The 22,148-nt window shown below is 34.8% G+C and overlaps 1 protein-coding gene across 1 annotated transcript in view; it reads left to right on the top strand.

The window, feature by feature from the left end:
• The window catches only part of ANKRD7 (ankyrin repeat domain 7), a 1,180,453-nt gene that overhangs the window by 644,292 nt on the left and 514,013 nt on the right, over positions 1-22,148 (top strand). The window contains exons 20-21 of the mRNA XM_010343808.3: positions 13,000-13,121; positions 14,959-15,309. The gene's annotated coding sequence lies outside the window, so the exon portion shown is untranslated. The remainder of the gene's footprint in view (positions 1-12,999; positions 13,122-14,958; positions 15,310-22,148) is intronic.

The following is a 22,148-nucleotide window of genomic DNA, read 5'->3' as shown; positions in this document are numbered from 1 at the left end:
GAGTCAGATAGGCATTTCTACATTTATACTAAATGTAGAAAGCAACAGTTCAGTCAAAAGAAAGCTATTCTTGGACTCTTAAAATATGAATTCTACTTCTGTCACTTAGTAATGAAGCTAGATGGAAAATACTATTTTAAGTTTCTTGGTCTCAATGTAAAATTAGGGACATGAACTAGAATATGAGGCATGAAATTCTTTGCTCAACTAGATTGGTCCATGGAATCCCAAGAGCTGAGCAGCCCTGGTGAATTAGGAATGGGACCCAGAACACTGCCTCCTTGGCCATCCTTCCCACTGGCCAATTGCCTCAGTGAGGATCTTTCAGAGGTCCCAGATTCCAGGTTGAAAATTATGAAACTAATGCATGCTAAGATCCCTTCCATGTCTCAGATTATAAAATCAATAAGAATACTTCCTGGCATACTTATTAGTTATAAGTCAAATGAGGCAATTGGAAGACAGAAGCAGGGTCAGCCAGAAGGTCCAATTACCAGAACCAGAATGCTGTCTTTAAGTGGGCAGTTAGCCAAATAGGCGGTTGAGGGTCAGAAAAAAAATGGTTACAGAAGATCCAATGTGTGCTTCTTCTTTTGCACAGGACAGAGATACATTTGATAGGAAGTCTAATGTCTGTTATATGGGCCAAGAAATCCAGGCTTCCATGGCAAATGTCATAATGATGCATGAAATTGTGATCCATCATATGTTTGGTTCCATAATGGAGTATCACATCAGTTTAACTCTGATGACACTTGACAACCTGCTCTCTAAACTAAAATACTAATGCCTTGCCAAACAGAGGAAAATATTATTAAATGTTACTGTGTTTATTAAAATGTTTACAGAAGGAACAAAAGGAAGTACACTTGGAAAAGAACCAAACGAGCAACTTGATAGATCAAGTGCAGTTTGACTTTTGACTTGGGGTTTTACACGTTGGCATTCTTCCAAGGTCTGGGTCTTCTCCCCTGATCCTTCCCTTGGGGTGAGTGGTCAGCATGTGTAGTGGCCTGCCAATGCTTGGGAGGGGTTGCATGCACCGGTGTTTAAGGAAATTTAGGCATGCTCACTTGAAGTGTTTTTCCCTTGCTTTTCAAATATTCCTAGAATTTCATATACCAGTTCAAAACCATCATTTTTCCTTCTAGTGTGTGTGCATGCTTGAGCTCACCCACCCAACTCCTGAGATCTTATCAGGAAGCTGCTGATCACCAGTTTCAGGTTTTCTTCTATGTGCTGGGAGACAATTTTTCCCTGGGACTGGCAGCAATCCATTATTATTTTACAGATACAGTTTTAACAACTGCCTCCCATCACCTAATGGATCCTGCAGGGGTAGGGGTCCTCTCCTGCCCTGCTCATGTCTAACTGACTACCTACTGTAACACACATACATTTTGAACGATTATTTAGGAAGGAAGATGGATATTTATCTTTAAAAATTGTGTTCTATTTCAAAATGGTTGACCAACCAAACACAGACCTTTGCCTTCTTCCCTTCCCAAATGCTATTAAAAAGACAGAAGACTTTTTGTTTCAGTCTTTTAATGAAAATAAATAAAAAGGCTATAGAACTAAAAGACATGAGGGAAATGTTATGCCTTTTCTCCCCACTTAAGTGCTAAGACCTTGCTTCTCATTGTGGTCAGCAGACCAGCAGCATTGACATAGCCAGAGAGTTTTTTTTAAATGGAAACTGTCAGGCCCCACCATGCACCTAAGTAATCTGAATGCATTTTTACATAATCCCCAGGTGATGTGGGCACAGTGAAAGTTTAAGAAACTCTGTCTAGGGCACTGTAACAAACACTGTTATTCTTTGCTTAACAGCAGACTCAGTGGAGAACTTTTAGCAGCCGGTCACTTTTCCTTATCCCTAAAGATGTCACTATATTGGTCTAATGCAGATATGACTTGAACCCTCCTTGGGTCATTTCAATATACAGCTAGCACTGAGAATCTCAGGAGTAACAGGAAAGCTGCGAGAATTACCAAATTACCAAAAACTTTCGGGCCAGCTCGGCTACTCTCAAATTGTGTCTGCCTAATAGAAAAACAACAAGCAGAATGAATAAAGTAACCGGAAAACAAAACTGAGTGATCTTCTCTAAACATTGATTTTCAGTCATAGCTACAAATAAATAATCACCCCTATGTTGGCATACAGGCAGCAATAATTGTTAAAGCTCCCAGATGTTTTCAATTTGCGTCAAGTTTCAAATTCACCAGCTTGGAAAGTGTTGGAAATGGAAACATCTGATGAAAATATCAGGACCACAGAGGGAATCCAAGCAGAATTATTTATTGAACTTCCCCCATTGTACACACAGAATGAGGGAAAAAAAACAAGAAGACTTTTTTCTTTCTGTTATCAAGGAAACCATAAATTTGCCTATGTTCTTCCAACTCATTCTGAAGAGAACTTTGCCTGTTTGAACATCCTGCACAATTACCTCTAGAAAATTATCCATTTGAGGGATGAGACTCCGTGAACAAAGATTCTCTTTAAAATTGCCAGGTGATTCTACATCAGCAACAGTTTGTAATTTTCTCAGACAATGAAGCATCATTAGTCATTTGAGAAAAATTTTTAAAAAGAGAGAGGCATCTTGTGGATTGAAAGAGAAAGAATGAAATGCAAGCGACTATAAAAACAAAAAGTTCAAGATTAAGATTACATTAAAAATAAAGTAACAAGGAAATCTCAGAAATCAAACATCATTGCTGGAAGTTAAATACATTAATAGTGGTACTGCAGAGTTGTATGGACATAACCAAAAACTGAATTAAAAATACAGAGAATGAAGGATAGGAAATCAGCCAGAATGTAAAGAAAATAGAGATGCAGCATATGTGAAAGATAGAGAAAGAGAGAGTGAAAAAGAAAAAGAGGACGGGGAAGAAATGTAATCTACACAGAATAGGAATGACTATAATTAGAATTTTTACCTTGATTTTAACTTCTGCGGGATAATGGCATAATTTATACTAAACTTTAAGAGAAAAGATTTAAACCTATGCCCAACATGACTATCATGCCGGCAAAAGAGCAAAATTAGGAAAGTGTAACGATTCAGAGGTGATAAGCTCTTATACACATTGTTAGAAAAAAGGAAGGGAAGAAAGATGATTGGAGAAAAAAACAGAATAAATATTCCTTCAGGACGTATTCTTGGAAAGCAAATATAAATAAGAAAATATGATATGAAACACACATAAAAAGGCATAAGATGCATATTTGTCTATAAATTATTGCACATAAACCTCTGAAGTTCAATATAATTGTATAAAATGATTTTTTAAAAACGGTAGTGGAAATGTGGTAAATTTTTTAAAAAATATGAGTGATGAAATAAGTGAAGGAAGGGAAAGAAGATAAAAACATGTCAGAGTTCTTGTCTTGCCAAAATTGATATAGACTATTAAAGGTAAAAGAGCATGTAATTACAATATTTTTGCCAAAATTTTTAGCACACTTTAAGTTCTGGGGACATGCTCAGAACATGCAGGCTTGTTACATAGTTATACAGGTGCCATAATGGTTTGCTACATCCATCACCCCATCATCTACGTTAGATATTTCTCCTAATGCCATCCCTTTCTTATCCACCACCCTCTGCTATCCCTCCCCTACCCCCAATTGAAATGTAATGTATTTATTGGAATCATGAAAGAGAGGAAGGGAATTAGGTCAAAATTAAAGAAATTAGAATAAATTCTGGTCTTTAGCTAATAATAATGTATCAATATTGGTTCATTAATGTTGACAAATATACTGTACTATTGTGAGGTGCTATTACCTGGGGAAATTCGATAAAGGGTATAGATGAACTCTCTGTACTACATTTTACAACTTTTTTAAAATATTGTTTTATTCTAAAATTAAAAATATTTAAAATATGTATCAATTTTGACAGGATAAATGAGCATATTAATGTTTTAACATTTTTCATGTCTTTTTACCTACTGGGAAATAAAATAAGAAATAACCTCTTAATAATACACATCGATGAAATGCAAAAGATGCCAAATGTTATCAATGACTGATTTCACTCTGAGCTCAGTCTGTCACATTTTCCTATTTGTTATATTTTAGAAGTAGAATTTCTGTGGATACAGTCATAACTTTTGAGTGAAAAGTTATCTTTCTTCAACTCTGAATATTAGTTTATTTCACTAATGTTTGAATGACCATGATTAAATATTTAATATAAGCACATATTTACTTCTAACATCTTCTTTCTCAAGCAGTTATAATTTTGAAGTTCAGTTTTAGTGACAGATAGATGCATTCATAATTTTAAAATAATGAAATGTATTATTATAAAAATAATGAAAAGCACTTATTATCTAAAAGTAATCAAAGGCCACTGTAATATAATGACCCTGAGGTTCTGGGCAAGTAGAAAGTGAAGTTTTTAAGGCAAAATTAGAATCAAGGTAAAATTGAAACTGCTGGGGTATTGAAGGGACTAGCACATAAGCAGTGATTGTCAGCCAAAAGCAAAACACATACTTGTTCAAAGCATTTAGGAAGATAAATTTTACAGTAAAATCTTAGGTAACTGTCAAAATGCCTGAGCAGAGCTTACAGTATTAATAGAGTTGTATTACACACAACAAGTAATATAAATATATAATTAGTCAAGAAAAGTTACTAACAAATAAAACAGCAGCAGCTATAAAACAATAATAATGAATATCAACAAAATGAAACTATGAGTACAAGAGGATTTGATTTCTAAACTTGCCACATTGTATTATTTAAAATGATTTTCCATACACAGAAAAAAATTACACAGGGAAAAAACATAAAAAATGGTCAACATGGGAGGGGGAGCATGGTCAGTAGAAAGTTTTCCTGAGAAAAATCAGATGCTAATTTTAGTGGACAAATCTGTTATTGAAAATATGTTTAGAGATCCAGAGGAAATCATGTGTAAAAAGTTAAAGTACGAGAATATGTATTGCCCAATATAATCAGTAAAGATAAATAATTTATAAAAATAAAATAAAAATTGTGGGGTTGAAATATATTATAGCTAAAACAAAATTTTTACTAGAGGAATTAAACAACAGACTTAACTGGCCAAAGGAAAAAAAAAATCAACATAATTGAAGATAAATCAAATGAGATTATCTTATCTGAGAGCCAGAAAGACAATAGAATGAAGAAAATGAACAAGGCCTCAGAGGACTTGTGGAACTTTGTCAATTGTACCAATATATTAAATATGTAATTGACTCCAAGATGAAGAGGAGAGATAGAACAGAGGAAATGTTTTAAAAATTGTGGCTGAGAACTCCTAAATTTGATAAAAATATCAATTTATACATCCAAGATCAGCTAATTTCTCTAAGATAGTCTCAAAGACAACCACACTTATACACACCATTCTAAAGCTTTCAAAACATAAAGACAGAAAGAGAATCTTGAATGGAGCAAGAAAAAGTGATTCATCATGTACAGGGAATCTTAATAAGTTAATAGCTGACTTTCTATTAGATATTATGGAGTGCAGAAGGAAATGGAATAATATATTTAAAGTGCTAAAGAGAAAAATGTCAACCAAAAGTTCTACATACAGCAAAACTACAAAAATATAGAAATTATGACATTCTCAGATAAACAAAAATTGAAGAGCTTGTCTCTAGGGAACCTGACCTACAAAACAATGCTAAAGGAGTCATTCAGTCTGAAATGAAAGAGCACTAAACAGTAACCTGAATCAATATAAAGTAATAAAGGGCACCAGAAAGGTAACTATAAGTAAATATAAATATAGTATAAATTGTTGTTTGTAAAACTTTTCTTATATCTTATTTAAAAGTCAACTGTGTATATAAATAATTGTATCACTGTGGTGGTAAATTTATATAATAATGCAGCCTATTTAGTAATAATAGCACAAAGTAGGGTATTGTTAAGAAGCTTATATTGCAGCAAAATTTTTATATATTATTGAAATATTAAGACAGTGTTGGCTGGGCACAGTGGCTCACGCCTGTAATCCCAGCATTTTAGGAGGCCGAGGTGGGTGGATCACGAGGTCAAGAGATTGAAACCATCCTGGCCAACATAGTGAAACCCCATCTCAAAAAAAAAAAAAAAAAAAAAAAAAGACAGTGTTAATTCAAACTATATTTTATTAAGTTCATTTCTTTATTATAATTACCAAAGAAACCACTGACAAAAATTTTAAAACTAAATATTAAAGAAAAAAATATATTTTAAATGGCCCCAGAAACACTAAAGATCTCTATTTAGTACAAAAAAAAAAAAACTGTAATTAAGAAAAGAGAGCAACAATAAGTAGAACATAGACGTATAGAAAATGAATAGCAAATGCAATTCCTACCTTGTAATTTTATTTATTTGAATGGATTTGTAGAAAGGCACAAACTACCAAAGATCAGTCAATAAGGAATAGAAAATCTGAATTTATTCACAAGAAAACAGAGATTTATTGCACAATTAACAATCACTCTTGAAAAAATCACTGGGAGGACGACTTTATTGGTACATTCTACCAAATACTTGAAAAATTTATACCAATACTTCAAAGACTTTTCAAAAGAAATAGAAGAGGAGGGAACACTTCAAACTCATTTATGGGTTCAGTATTACTCTGATACTCAAACCAGAGAGTCATCCAACAAAAAGGAAACAAAATCCACTTTTCCTTATAAATATAGATGCAAAAAATCCCTAATTATATGCCAGCAACCTGAATACAGCAAGTAAAAGAGGACTGAATGCCAAGACCAAGTGGAATTTACCCCAGGAATGCAAGGCTGGTTTAACCTCCAAAAATCAAACAACAAGTACATGATAATCTTAACAGAAGGAGATATCAAGTGATGAATCCAATCTTATTTCATGATAGAAATACTCAGCCAACTAGAAATAGAGGGCAGCTCTCCCAACCTACGCAAAGCATATAAAAAAACTCAATGTCATATTAGCTGAAGGAGTGTTTCTCCTTTAAGATGAAAAAGCAGACAAATAGGTCTGCTCTTACCACTTGTGTTCAATATTGTACTGAAGGTTCTAGATGAACAATTAAGCAAGAAAAAAAAAATCATGTTGGAAATGAATAAAGCAATTTATTCTTAGAAAACGTATATTTAGTACATAGAAAATCAAAAGGCTTGACTACAAATTGTTGAAATTAATAAGTGATTTTTAGTAAGGGTGAAGGGAACAAGATCAATATAAAAAATCAATGGTATTTTTGTACACCAGCAAAAAGAATTCTTAAAATTCAATTAATAAAAAAAATCATTTATATTAGTAACAAAAAGAATGCAATACATAGAAGTAACAAAAAAAGATCAGACTTGTACACTAGAAACAATAAAAACTATGTTGACAGCAATTAAAGGAGACAAATAAATGGAAAGACATTCAATATTCATAGATGGAATATTTAATATTTTTAAGATATCATATATCTCCAAATTGATATACAGATTTGGAAAAATCTTTATCAAAGTTTCAGATCCCTTATTTCAGAAATTGACAAACTGACTCTAAAGTCTATATGGAGATGTACTGGATCCAAAAGAACCAAAAACAATTATTAAAAAAAAAGAAGATTGAGTACTAGTGCTTTCTAATTTCAAATCTATCTACATGGCTGTAATAATCAGAACATCATGGTGCTAGCATGAGGATAGCTATATAACTCAATAGATTAAAAGTCAATAATTTAAAACAAGTCATAGATCTATATGTAATAGATGAAACAACAAAATATAATCCTGTTAGAAAAAAAAGCACAGGAGTAAATTTGTATGACTTTTACTAAGTCAATTATTTTTCTTTTATTTCTCTTTCTTTCTTTCCCTTTCTTTTTTTCTTTCTCTTTCTCTTTCTTTCTTTCTTCTTTCTTTTCTTTCTTTCTTCTCTCTCTCTCTCTCTCTCTTTCTTTTTCTTCTTTCTTTCTTGTGTTCTTGCTTTCTTGCTTTTTAACAAAGTTTTGCTCTTGTTGCCCAGGCTACAGGGCAATAAATGGCATGATATTGGCTCACCACAACTTCTACCTCCCAGGTTCAAACAATTCTCCTGTGTCAGCCTTTTGAGAAGCTGGGATTATAGGCTTGTGCCACTACCCTGGCTAAGTTTTTTTGTATTTTTAGTAAAGACAGGGTTTTTCCATGTTGATCAGGCTAGACTCAAACTCCCAACCTCTGGTGATCCGCCCACTTTGGCCTCCCAATGTGCTATGATTACAGGCATGAGCCACCGTGCCCAAAATATTATATCAAAACCAACACAAGAAAAATAGTTTGGATTTCTTTAAAATATAATCTTTTTTTTTCCTTTTAACCTGATGAGAAATTGCCATCAGGATATTAAAAAGACAAGCCACTAAATTGGAGGAAATATTGGCAAATTATATATTTGATTGGATCATTGTATCAATTTGACAAAAGATCTAATTATACATTCCAGCAAGGAAGGTATACAAATGGTCAAAATACACATCAAAAGGATATTCAACATAAAATCATTACAGAAATGCAAATAAAAATCATAATGACCTACCCATAAAACCCATTAAAATGAGTATAATTTTTAAAAATTGTCAGACGAGGCTGGACATGGGAGTTCATAACTGTAATCTCAGCATTTTGAAAGGCCAAGACAGGAGGATTACATGAGGCCAGGAGTTTGATACCAGCCTGGGCAATATGAAAAGACGCTGATCTCTTTAAATATTTTTTTTAAAAATTAGCCAGGTGTGGTGATGCATGCTTTTTGTCTCAGCTACTTGGAAAGCCAAGGTGGAAGGATCACATTACCCAGGAGAATGAGACTGCAGTGAGCTATGATTGTCCACGGTACTCCAGCTTGGGTGACAGAGTGAGACCCTGACTTAAAATAAAAATCGTCAGACTACAAAAAGTACTTTCAATAATATAGGGGAATCAGAATCATCAAAGAGCTGGTGGGATTGTAAAACTCTACCGCTTCTGTTATAAACAATTTTATGTTTTCTTAAAATATTACATAGTTAACATAGACCTAGCAATTATATTTCCCATAAGAAATTTTATGAGTTTATAGCAGGATATTCATAATCACAAAATTGTAGCATTTCCATGTAGTGGAATATTATTTGACAATAAAAAGGAATGAAGTATTATGTTATAAAATACATGAATCTTGAAAACATTAGGTAAAGTAAAGGAAGCCAGTCAAGATAGACCACATGTTGTACGTACATATACAGTATCTAGAATAGGTCAATCAATATAGGAAGTCGGTTAGTGGTTGTCAGAAGTTTGGGGAGGGACAATGAAGAGTTACCACTAATGAGTATAGGGTTCCTTTATGAAACTATGGAAAATCTTCTAAAATTAGATAGTGATTATATTTGCATAGTTTTGTAAGCAGGCTAAAAATGACTGAACCATATATATATATATATATATATATGTATACATATATATGTGTGTGTGTGTGTGTGTGTGTGTGTATGTATATATATATATATATATGAAACCTCATTATTTATTGGTAAGGTTTCCAATTCCTTCACATTGATAAACTTTATAAAGTAACATGCACATATTTTTACTGAAGTATTGTCAAAAGCTAGTGAATAAATTTTAGCCAAGAAGTTTGAGGGTAATTTATGAAGTTCAATTTCCTCTCACTGAACTTTGCAATTTATATTATGCCACATTACATATGGTGAAAAGTTATACTAATTTTCCTTCTCCATCATAAATTTTCATTTATTTTTCTATAGAAAAGGTGTGTGTGTATGTTTCTTTTAACAATTTGAATTACCAAACTTGCTTTCTGATATACTCTCCTAAGCTATCTTTTGGTAGTACTGATAAATTTGCTTGCTCTGGGGCACAGAATTCTTTACACTGTTGCAGTAGTCATATCTCTCTGTTTAATATACACAAATCCATGAGCTGTCCTCTGCCAGGTAATTTGCTTTAAAGTAAAATGGTTGTTACGTAGTATGAAACATATTATCTCAATCCTAGTTTTCATGACAGTTTGGAGTCATGTTAGAATCTAATGGTCTTAGCCATTAGCATTTTCTTTTGACTGCAGGAGAAAAAAATACTAATGGTGTATAAATTAGGAATTTATATGCACCAAATAGTGGGGTACCACCATTACACTCCTTGGGAGTTACCAAATAATAGCTTCTCATAGATTCTATTATCTCATGTTACACTGTTTGGAAATATTTGAATGGTTGGCAACCTACAGATAAAGCAATACTATCTTTTTTTTTTTTTTTAACCTGGATATCTTGTATTTAAATAGATCTCAAGTTAGGATTTAATTTTCATTAGCAAAAAGGCTGTAATTCTACTTTCAAAGTCTCAGATTATACACTTATACAAGTAGATATATTCTGGGACAGGAATTCTATACATTTACAGATGTTAAGAATTATTCCTCTCAAAGGATTCCAGAAACACTCCCCACAAAGTGATTTTGTAGTACATTAAATTATTTGTCCCAATTGTTTAAAAACCTTTCTGTGTTCGCACCCTTTTCCATGTGATTTTATAGCTCCTACCACAAGAACCAGAGTGTATTTTTCTGTCCCTTGACATTGAGAACCAAGTTGCCTTGGTCAATGTAATGCCAACAGATGTGATACAAATTAGGGCTCCAAATGGCTTTATGGAGTATATTTTCTCTCTTGTGTTTTTGCTTTCATTATGAGAAGACGTTGTGATGAATAAATGAGAGATGTTGATCAATAACCAATCTGAAGTTTTTAGTCTAACCTAACTAAGCCCAGTCTGAATCAGCAAGACTTTCAACTGTGTGTTCAGTGCTATTGTAGTGTCATTGCTGTTACACTCTCTCAGTTACCAGTGCTAGAGAACATATGCATGTTTACTAACTTTCATATATTAACTGTGATTATATTATATGTAAAATATAATCCCAGCACTTTGGGAGGCTAAGATGGGCAGATCACCCGAGGTCAGAAGTTTGAGACCAGCCTGGCCAACATGGTGAAATCCTGTGTCTACTAACAACATAAAAAATGGCTGGGTATGGTGTCACATACCTTTAATCTCAGCTACTCTGAAGGCTGAGGCTGGAGAATCACTTGAATCTCGAAGACGGAGGTTGCAGTGAGCCAAGATCATGCCATTGCACTCCTTCCTGGGCAACAGAGCAAGACTCCATCTCAAATAAATAAATAAAATAAAATAATTATACACATATAGTATAATATATGCATAAAATTTAAAGTTTATGCTGATGCCTATCATTCCAATGCAGTTCTTTGTGTTTCATTTTAGCCTTCTCCTTTTCCTATTTATAATTTTTTCTAACAGTGAGAAACCCAATTCTCATTATCTATGTTATCTTTACTTACTTGTTGAATTCTGGTATAACATAATTTCAGAATAATGACTATACTGCTGTGAGAAAACTTTCTTACAAAATTACAGTACTTGCGTGATCATTTTGTTTCTAGCCTCACAACATTCATGCAATATACAATAATTCCCTCTTATTCGTGAAGGATACATTCCAAGACCCCAGTGTATGCCTAAACCTACAGACAATACCAAAACTTATATGTTACATTTTTTTACTATGCAAACTGTAGGGGCCACATGGAAATTTCCCCTTGATCCTTTGAAGGCTTACTAAACATCAACTGACAAAATGCAGATTAATAGGAAAAAGCCATACATATTTTATTTTAATGTTCATAGCACAGAATTACACAGGAGAATGATTACCCAATACTCCTATGGAATACTGATGTTTATGTACCCTTCTTCATAGAAGAAAGGGAAATGGGGAAAATGTGGTAATTTGAGGGACACTGAATGAATATTAGGAGGAAATAAGTGGACTTGGAGAACATACAATGGCCTAGGACAAAGTCTGTTGGGCCTACAGAGCAGACAATGGTTTGTGACCAAAGTTTGTCCAGATATGTTGAAAGACTTCAGTCTTTCTTCCTGCAACGTAAGTAAAGTTAAGGAAAAGTCAGTTGAAGAACCAAAGCTAACTGTTTTCTTTGGTAGCTCTGGACTTCAAGCAGATAAGGGAACTTCAGAAAGCAGGTTCATCCTGTACTTTGGAAGTGACGGAGGACTGAGAGGCAGGAGTGGGTGGAGGAAAGCACAGAGACTTTGAGGCTGCTTCTTTAGTCCTGTATGTCCAAGTGTCATATTTTGGGGCATCAGTTTATGAGCCCCAAAATACCAGGAATAAATTTTAATTTATAAACTAGGCACAGTAAGAGGTTAACAAGTTAAAAATAAAATAAAACAAATGTAACAATATACTATAATAAAAGTTATATGAATGTGGCCTCTCTCTTTCTCTGAAAATACCTTATTTTTCTGTACTCACTTGTTTTCAAACTGCAGCTGATCGTGGGTAGCTGAAACTGCAGAAAGCGTAACAGCAGTAAAGAGGGGTACAGTTTTCAAAATTACATCAGTTACACTTGCTTCCCCATTCCCTTCACTGTTATTAGATTATTTGGTATTGTAAGTAGGTGTATTTTTTAATGTTTGTATTCCATTATGGACCCCCCTATCTATCTCCCCACATCCTATTTGGGATATATGAAGAATGTAGAAAATATTACTATGTTTCTATGCATATGTATGTATTACTTTAGTAGATATTAGCTCCAAAACTACTTCTTATTATAAAGATATGAGATGTTAGTTTCACTTTTGGTTGAAGCCAATTAGCTAACGCAGATGGTCACTCCAATTACCAGGTAGATATAGGACAAACTGTGTGACAAATGGTACTGTCAAGCTCTCTCACTTGAAGATTAGTTATAGTTATCTTGAGAACATGTTAGTAATGAATTGTGTCTTCTTGGTTATATAAAAGCATTAAGATTTCTTCCTGTTTTTGCAATCTCTTAGGGGATTGCCTGTCATATGCCTCACATTCTGATTTAATGCTAATTCAATAATAAAATACCCTTTTTATTTTTCTCCTTCCTTTGTGAATAGATGTTCTCGGCTGGCAGATTTTATTTTAAATTATATTTCCCAAACATTTCTGGCAATGACAGTGGGATATCTGGAAATTTCAGAATCAGCAGACAACTGAAGTTCTGTGGTCACACAGTAAGGTAAGACACCCTAAATAATAAAAAGTTTCCCTTCTAGCCCTCGGTGTTTTTTGTGGGTTTTGTTTTGTTTTGTTCTGGTTTTGATTACTAGCTGGACACACCATCCAACTGGTAATTAGAGCTCATATGATCCACACTTAGCTTGAATTTCCAAATTCAAGCTAAACGTGGATCATATGAGCTCTAAAATTCCATTAGGACAACTATGTGGTTGGAGCATATGGGAAGCAAGTTATGTTGTCTTCAGGTCTTTCTTTTAAACGTCCCATAGCTTTCTGCTGCATATGGAGTGTGGATATGAAAACCCAGTTTTAGCCTAAGGACAGTTTTGATTTGAATAAAATAACATATTTGCTAGGGTTCTTATACAAATAAATTACTTGTACTTAATGGGATAAATGTCATTCTAAGGGATAAATTTAAAATGATTTGGAGGGTCAGAAAAAAAATGTGATAATTAAAGGCATTTTTTTCTTTCATAGAACCCTTCTCCTCCTTTCTCTGCTGTCCCTACTCCCTGTGCTTCCCCTGCATTGCTTTATTTTTTATTGCATTTTAGGTTTTGGGGTACATGTGAAGAACATGCAAGATTGTTGCATAGGTACACATGTGGCAGTGTGATTTGCTGCCTTTCTCCCCTTCACCTATATCTGGCATTTCTCCCCCATGCTATCTCTCCCCAGCTCCCCACCCCACGCCGTCCCTCTCCCATTTTCCCCCAACAGAAACCAGTGTGTGATGCTCCCCTCCCTGTGTCCATGTGTTCTCATTGTTCAACACCCACCTATAAGTGAGAACATGCAGTGTTTGATTTTCTGCTCTTGTGTCAGTTTGCTGAGAATGATGGTTTTCAGGTTCATCCATGTCCCTACAATGGACACGAACTCATCGTTTTTGATGGCTGCATAATATTCCATGGTGTATATGTGCCACATTTTCCCAGTTCAGTCTATCATTAATGGGCATTTGGGTTGGTTCCAGGTCTTTGCTATTGTAAACTGTGCTGCAACGAACATTTGTGTGCATGTGCCCTTATAGTAGAATGATTTACAATCCTTTGGATATACACCCAGTAATGGGATTTCTGGGTCAAATGGAATTTCTATTTCTAGGTCCTTGAGGAATCGCCACACTGTCTTCCACCATGGTTGAACTAATTTACACTCCCACCAATAGTGTAAAAGTGTTCCTATTTGTCCACATCCTCTCCAGCATCAGTTGTCTCCAGATTTTTTAATGATCACCATTCTAACTGGCGTGAGATTGCTTTTTATTACTCCCTGCCACAAACCAACTCTTCAGAAGGGGGAGGTGATCATGATTTATACAAGTGGCTTCCTCCATTTGTGGACTTTTCTGCAAAGAAGGATGAGGACACAGCTTCGTTTGTGGACACAGGTTTGGGGCCTTGTGGCATAGCCCTGAGTTTACTTTATGTCTTAATCTGGATTCCACCTTCAAGAGTCCCTTCTTATCACATATTATTATCTAGAAAAGCAGACAAGGTAAGAAGATCTGGCCAGGAAATCATTGAGAACTGAGATAAGAAACTCTCTCCTTTTAAAGGCAATGAAATGGAGAACTGTACTACTCTTCTGGAAAAAAAAAAAAAAAAAAAAAGGAAAAAAAAAAAAAGCAAGCAAATAAGGTGCTAAGTTTATGAAGGTCAACATAACAAAGAAGACCAAAGCACCACATAATTATAATTTACATTTTTCTTTTCTCACTGAGAAGAAAACTAGCCTTTTCTAGGTGTATGACTGGCAAAGCTGATTGTGTTGAGTAGCTACACAGCAGTTTCATGTAATTCACATGCTTTTCTTTTTTTTTTTGCCAGATGATGTTACACCTGTAAAGCCTTCTTTTTCTTGTGCTCCAGAAGTTTGTAGAAGTGTTCCACAGCATGTTTCCAACCCCACACATGTGGATGTGCACTGGTTACTGCAATGAATTCTGGAAACTGCACTTGCATGGAATTCTATAATCAGCAGACATAGCTCATTTGATGGACCAAGCATTGAGGGATCTGGAAGATCTACAACACATCAAGAGAAATTCAGGCCAAGAAAAGCCAGCTATCCTCCATTCTCTAGCTAACTATGGAAAATTTAGACACGTCAGAGACCTTATAGAAGATTTAAAAACAGTAGTGATGGTTTGCCAATGGTAGTTAAGTCTGTCTGTAAAGGTGAGTTGGGAGAAATTATATTCATGTACTCAAAAGATGAGTGAATTTTCGATTGATTGATTTTCTTCAGCACTTTGTTAATACTTCCTCAGAATTTACTGACATGGATCCACCGGCAAATCAAAATTGCCCTCTGATCTTAGTCATGTATGTTTTGTTTCTCTTGCTGACTAGCCAAACTCAAATTAGGGAAAAAGTGCAAGAATGACAAACATAGACCATTACTTAAATCTTAACAGTAGTTACTTAGTTTTGAAGCAATCTAGAGGAAGATTTTAAAAAATCAAAAATAAAAACCATTATTAGTGACTCAATTAGAAATATTTACTGAAGAAAATGACCCCAACTCTAAACAACGTATGAAGAAGACAAAGGAAGAGCAGCAAACTGTAGATTATTATCGCAAGATGCCAGAACATCAGGAAAAGTATATTAGAGACTCTGGAGGATAATGCAGGAATTGCAGCAACAAGAGAATTAGAGGAACCCAGGAAAGAACCTCAGCTAAGAACTATTTAGTAAATGGCTTAAAAATGAATAGCTTTAGATAATTTCAGAGGTGGAAACTGATGATACTGATGCTACTTCTTCCATAATTTCCTTGATAATTTCTCACTTTCCATTTGGTGATTAGTCAGTACAGGTTTTGGGGGTTTCAGATCAGCCTTCTTCTATTTCTTTTTCCTCATGGAATCCATGAAGTTAGCTCCTCTGAGTGACAACTACCAATTCTTACTTTCTTCTGATTCTACTCTAAATCCAGTGGAGAGAGACCTGTGATAAGACTTTAAGGCTACTATATTCCATATTCTGGATTGAGTGGCTATGGTGCTCCTAAGGAGAAAAGCCACCTAATTTGATTACTGTGCACCTGATAAAAGAAAAAGAGTTAGGCAGATAGTGACAGTCTCATGCCATGCTGGAAATCCGAAATAGATAAAGATATAATTTTGGGCTCAAAATGTAAAATATAAAAACAATACAAATAGTTCACCAAAGATAATCCATGGTCATATGTAAAACAATATTATTTGTTGGGAGTTCAATTAAAAGAAATAAAATCAGTTATAAAATAATTAGAAAATTAAGATACAATTTTAAGAAGGGTATTCAACCAATGATTCTCCCATACCTCCAGGAAAGAAGGAAAGCCTATAGATGAAGATAATTAACCACTATATGGATTGATACAAAATTTTAGAAAAGTAAATAATTTTTCCATTAATCCCTATAATTCCTAACTTTGACATTCTTCTGACTTTGACACAGTTGTCTGCAAAGTTTTCTTTGTAATTGTTCAGTTTTCTGCATTTTCTTTCTTTCTTTATGTTTCTCTAGCAGACCAGTCTACATTCTTGTTTACTTTGGCTTATAAAAGAGTCCAGAGTGGTGGCCATGATGGCAGATTAGAAGCAGCTAGTGTGTGCCACTCTCAGGGAGAGGAACTGAAGAGGCAAGTAAATACAGCACCTTCAACAGAAACATTCAGATACACACACTGGAAGTAATCAAGGAAACAACTCAACTCACGGGGAACAGAGAAAAGCAACATAGATGATGGCCCACCCAGAAGTGACACTGAGCCAGGGGAGCCTCTCCTCTCTTCCCCCACCCAGGAAGCAGTAAGTGAATGTGTGACCCTGGGAACCTCTGCTTCTCCCATGGATCTTAGCAATTCTCGGGTCAAGAGATTCCCTCATGGACCTACCCAATCAAGGCCTTCAGTCTGACACACACAGCTATATGAAGTCATGGCAGAACAGTCACTCAGGCACATGAAGAGACCAGAAAACATTAGACACCCAGGCTTCCTGGGCTTATCAGCAAAAGCAGTTGCAACTCCAGCAAAGCTGAAGGTTAGATCCCCATACATACCCCTAGGAAAGGGGCTGAATCCAGGGGGCTGAGATGCAACAGTCTGCAGGCTCCACTTCCTTGGCACCTTACAGAATAAGACCCCACTGGCTTAGAACTCCAGTCAGTCACTGGTAGCAGGGTTACACCTCCCAAAGTCAGAGCCCCCAGTGGGTGGGGCAGGCTGCAATCTTTCTGTTTGGCCAACTTAGTTGTTTTAGCCTTAGTGCTTTAGATAGGCTGACATGATAGAGTAAGGGGGCTGAAGCAGATCCCCAAAACAGAACAGAAGCTCTGTGAAAACGGACAGACGGCTTTTTAAAGCTGGATCCCAATCCCGTTCCTTCTCACTGAGCAGTACCTCTCAGCCATGGTCTCCAGCTACTCTCAGTGTTCCCTGGTTGACAAAGATTTCAAACCTCCCAGGGATGGAGCTCAGAGAGGGAGGGACAGCCATCATCTTTGCTATTTCGTTTACTTAGCAATTCTGTACCTCAGGTTTTGGAGAGTCTGAGGCAACTAGGGCTGGAGCAGATTCCCAGCGCAACACAGCTGCTCTCTGAAAACATGGCCTGAATAACAGAAAACATGGGCATACTACAAACTAACAGTATTGGACAGATCATCGAGGCAGAAAATTATCAAAGATATTGAGGACCTGAACTCAACATTGGGCCAAATGGCTCTGACGGACCTTTACAGAATTCTCCACCCAAAAACAACATAATTTAAACATCACTCAAAATTATTCAATTAAATAAAAATTAAACAACATGCTCCTGAATGACTTTTGGGTAAATAATTAAATTAAGGCAGCAATCAAGAAGTTCTTTGAGACTTAAAAATAAGCAAGCAAAAGCTAAAAGAAACCAAAGAGAAAAAACCTTAAAAACAACTTCATTTCAGTATCACTAACGAACATCAATTCAAAAATCTCCAACGAAATACTTGCAAACTGAATCCGGGAGCACATCAACAAGCTAATCCACTACAAACAGGTAGGTTTCCTCCCTATTATGCAAGTTTGGTTCAACATACACAAACAAATTGACTCATCAGATAAACAAAACTAAAAATAAAAAAAGATAATCTCAATAGATGTAGAAAAAGCTTTTAATAAAATTTATCATCCTTTCTTGCTAAAAACTATCAACAAAGTAGGTTTTGAAGGAACCTACAGCCACCTTTATAATGAATAGGCAAAAGCTGGAAGCATGCCCCCTGAAAATCGACCCAAGAAAGGATGCCTTCTCTCACTACTTCTATTCAATATAGTATTGGAAGTCCTAGCCAGAGAAATCAGGCAAGAGAAAGGAATAAAGGGCATCCACATAGTAGGAGAAGAATTCAAACTATGCCTGTGTGCAGACAACATGATTCTATATCTAGAAAACCTCATAATCTTGTCCCAAATGCTCTTTCTGCTGACAGACAACAGCAAAGTTTCAAGATACAAAATCAATGTGCAAAAATAACTAGCATTTCCATACACAACATCCAAGCCAAAAGCCAAATCAGAAAGGCAATTCCATTCAAAATTTTCACATGCACATGCACACACAAAAAACCTACGACTATAGCTAAACAGGGGAGTAAAAGATCTCTCCAATGAGAATTACAAAACACTGCTCAAAAAAAAAAAAAAAAAAAAAAAAAAACGGAGAAGACACAAACAAATGAAAAAAATATTCCATGCTCATGGATAAGAAGAATTAATATCATTAAAATGGACATACTGTCCAATGCAATGTACAGATTCAGTGATACTCCTAACAAACTACCAATGACATTCTTCACAGAACTAGAAAAAATATTTTAAAATTCATATGGAACCATAAAAAGAGCTCTGATTGCCAAAGCAATTCTAAGCAAAAGGATAAAGTTGAAGGCATCACATTACCCAGCTTTAAACTATGTGACAGGACTGTAGTAACCAGAACAGCATGATGCTGATACAAAAACAGGCACATAGATGAACAGAACAGAATAGAGAGCCAAAAAATAAGACTGCATGTTTACTGAAACCATCTGATCTTAGACAAAGCTGATGAAAAACAGCAAGGGGAAAAAGACTGTCTTTTCAATAAATGGTGCTGGGATAACTGGCTAGTCATATGCAGAAGATAGAAGCTGGACCCCTTCCTTATACAACATACAAAAGTCAACTCAAGATGAATTAAAGACTTACATGCAAAACTGAAAACTATAAACACCCTGGAAGATAACCTATGCAATGCCATCCTGAAAATAGGAATGGGCAAAGATTTTGTGGCAAAGACACCAAAAGCATTAAAATCAAAAATTGACAAATGGAATTTAAACTTAATAGCTTCTATACAGCAAAAGAAACTATCAATAGAGTAAACAGACAAGCTTCAGAATCGGAGAAAATATTTGCGAAGTATGCATCTGAGAAAGGTCTAATATCTAGCATCTATAAGAAAATTAAGTAAATTGACAAGAAAAAATCAAACAACTTCATTAAAAAGTAGGCAAATAGCATGAACATACACTTTTCTAAGGAAGACGTACATGTGGCCAACAAGAATGATAAAAAGCTCAGTATCACTGATTATTAGAGAAATGCAAGTAAAAACCACAATGAGATACTATCTCACACTAGTCAGAATGGGTATTACTAAAAAGTCAAAAAATAACAGATGCTGACAAGGTTGCAGAGAAAAAGGATTACTTATACACTGTTGGTTAGCTTGTAAATTGTTCAACCATTGTGAAAAGTAGTATGGCAATTCCTCAAAGAGCAAAAATCAGAATTACCGTTCAACCCAGAAATCCCATTACTGGGTATATACCCAGAGGAATATAAATCATTCTGCCATAAAGACACATGCACACAAGTGTTCATTGCAGCACTATTCACAATAGCAAAGACATGGAATCAACCTAAAAACCTATCAGTGACAGACTGAATAAAGAAAATGTGATACATATACACTATGGAATACTATGCAGCCATAAAAATAATGAAATAATGTCTTTTGTGGGAACATGGACTGAACTGGAGGCTACTATCCTTAGCAAACTAATACAGGAATAGAAAGCCAGATAACACATGTTCTCACTTATAAGTGGTAGATAAATAATGAGAACTCAGGAACACAAAAAAGGAAAAAATAGACACTAGGGTCTAATTGAGGGTAGAGGTTGAAAGGAGGGAGAGGAGCAGAAAAAAATAACTGTTGGCTAGTATGCTTAACACCTGAATGATGAAATAATCTTCACCATAAACCCTCATAACACTAATTTATCTGTATACCAAACCTTCATATGTGCCCCTGAAGCTAAAGTAAAAAAGAGAAAAAATAAAATGTCATATATATATATATATATAATTATTCTATATGAATGTGTGTACACATATATACATACTATGTATATACATACAGATTATATATATATATATATATATATATATATATATATATACGATGTATATACTATGTGTATGTGTGTATGTGCACACACCCCATGGAATACTGCTCATGCACAGATATATATGTGGCATATATGTGTGTGTGTGTGTATAAATATATGTGGTGTGTGCACCAACTTGGATGGAGAGCTGAAGGCATTATTCTAAGTAAAATAATTCAAACATGAAAAATGAATTATCTTATGTTCTCAGTTATGTATATCAGAGCTGAGCTATGGGTACACAAAGGTATACACAGTGATATAATGGACTTTGGATACTCAGAAGACGGTAGGGCCAACAGATGAGGGAATTTAAAAAAATCTACATTTTGGGTACAATACACTACTAGGGTGATGGGTACACTAAAATCCCAGACTTTACCAATGCTCAATTTATTCCTGTAATCAAAAAACTATTTGTATCCCAAAAGCTATTTAAAAAAGAGTTCAATATTTATGGCAAAAGATACCTCAAGGGTTTCTACATTATCCTGCTATTTCCCCCATACATTTATGAAAAACTAACAAAACAAAAATAATTATACTAATGTATAATTAGTAAATATGTAGATGATTTGGTAGCATCAGAAACTAGAGAGCCACAAAAAATCTTTAATTTGTCTTTGTCACATTTCTTTGCTTAGCAAGACACAAGACCTTACTAGAACAATTGTAATATAGAGAATCTCAGGTAAAATATTTAGGGCACCTGTTGGCAGCTGAAGGCCACAAAGGGTTACAATCTAGGAGTCAGTCCATTTTTTAGATAAAATGGACCTACAAACAAACAAACAAAATTGTCAATTTGGGTGCTAGGATAGCATTTTAGACATTGAATTCCGGATTTTTCAAGGTAGACAAAACTTCTGATGGATTAATTGCATAATAATTCTGTAGATCTTCTGGTTTGTTCTCTAGAATCTAAAGAGGCTTTTGAATAACTAAAAGTGGTTATGGTCTCTTTCTGACCTTGGGGATTCCAAATTTTAAAAAACTTGGTCTGATTTATCTTATATTTTTGCCCATATTGAATCCCTGACAGTAATAGGTCATGTATATAGGATACATTGGGAAATTGTGGCTTTTTATGCTGTGATGATTTATAAAACTATAGAAGTATATGTCATGTCTGGAATTAAGGCTTCACAAGCAAATGAGTTCATACCTGTTACTAGGGGTGTGATTCTTGGTTCTGGACTTGAAAAAATATATATGTGTGCATATATATTTATATAATAAATACATATTTGCTGTCTCTTATGCAAAAGAGAAAATTCTTAAAATATAGAATTTATTTTATTTCCATGATAAATAAAAAGAAAAAACAATCTCATGGTTCATAGGGGACTTGATAGAGATTTTATAACTGCCTGCTTACATATCAGTAATTCATCATAGAGCTCACATAAAACAAGAGGATAAATTTATAAAAATAATAGATTTGCTGATAGAACTGGAAAAGCTGCTGTTAAAACATGGCAAACTCCTGTGCAAATAAAAAACTTTTGTTCATTTTCCAAAATAGTCTTCAAAATAAAGGACTGATGGAT

This window comes from Saimiri boliviensis, chromosome 10, assembly GCF_048565385.1.
Source record: "Saimiri boliviensis isolate mSaiBol1 chromosome 10, mSaiBol1.pri, whole genome shotgun sequence".
Classification (NCBI taxonomy): Eukaryota; Metazoa; Chordata; class Mammalia; order Primates; family Cebidae; genus Saimiri; species Saimiri boliviensis.
Note: the sequence above shows the minus strand (reverse complement) of the source record. Positions and strands in the feature narration are given on the sequence as shown.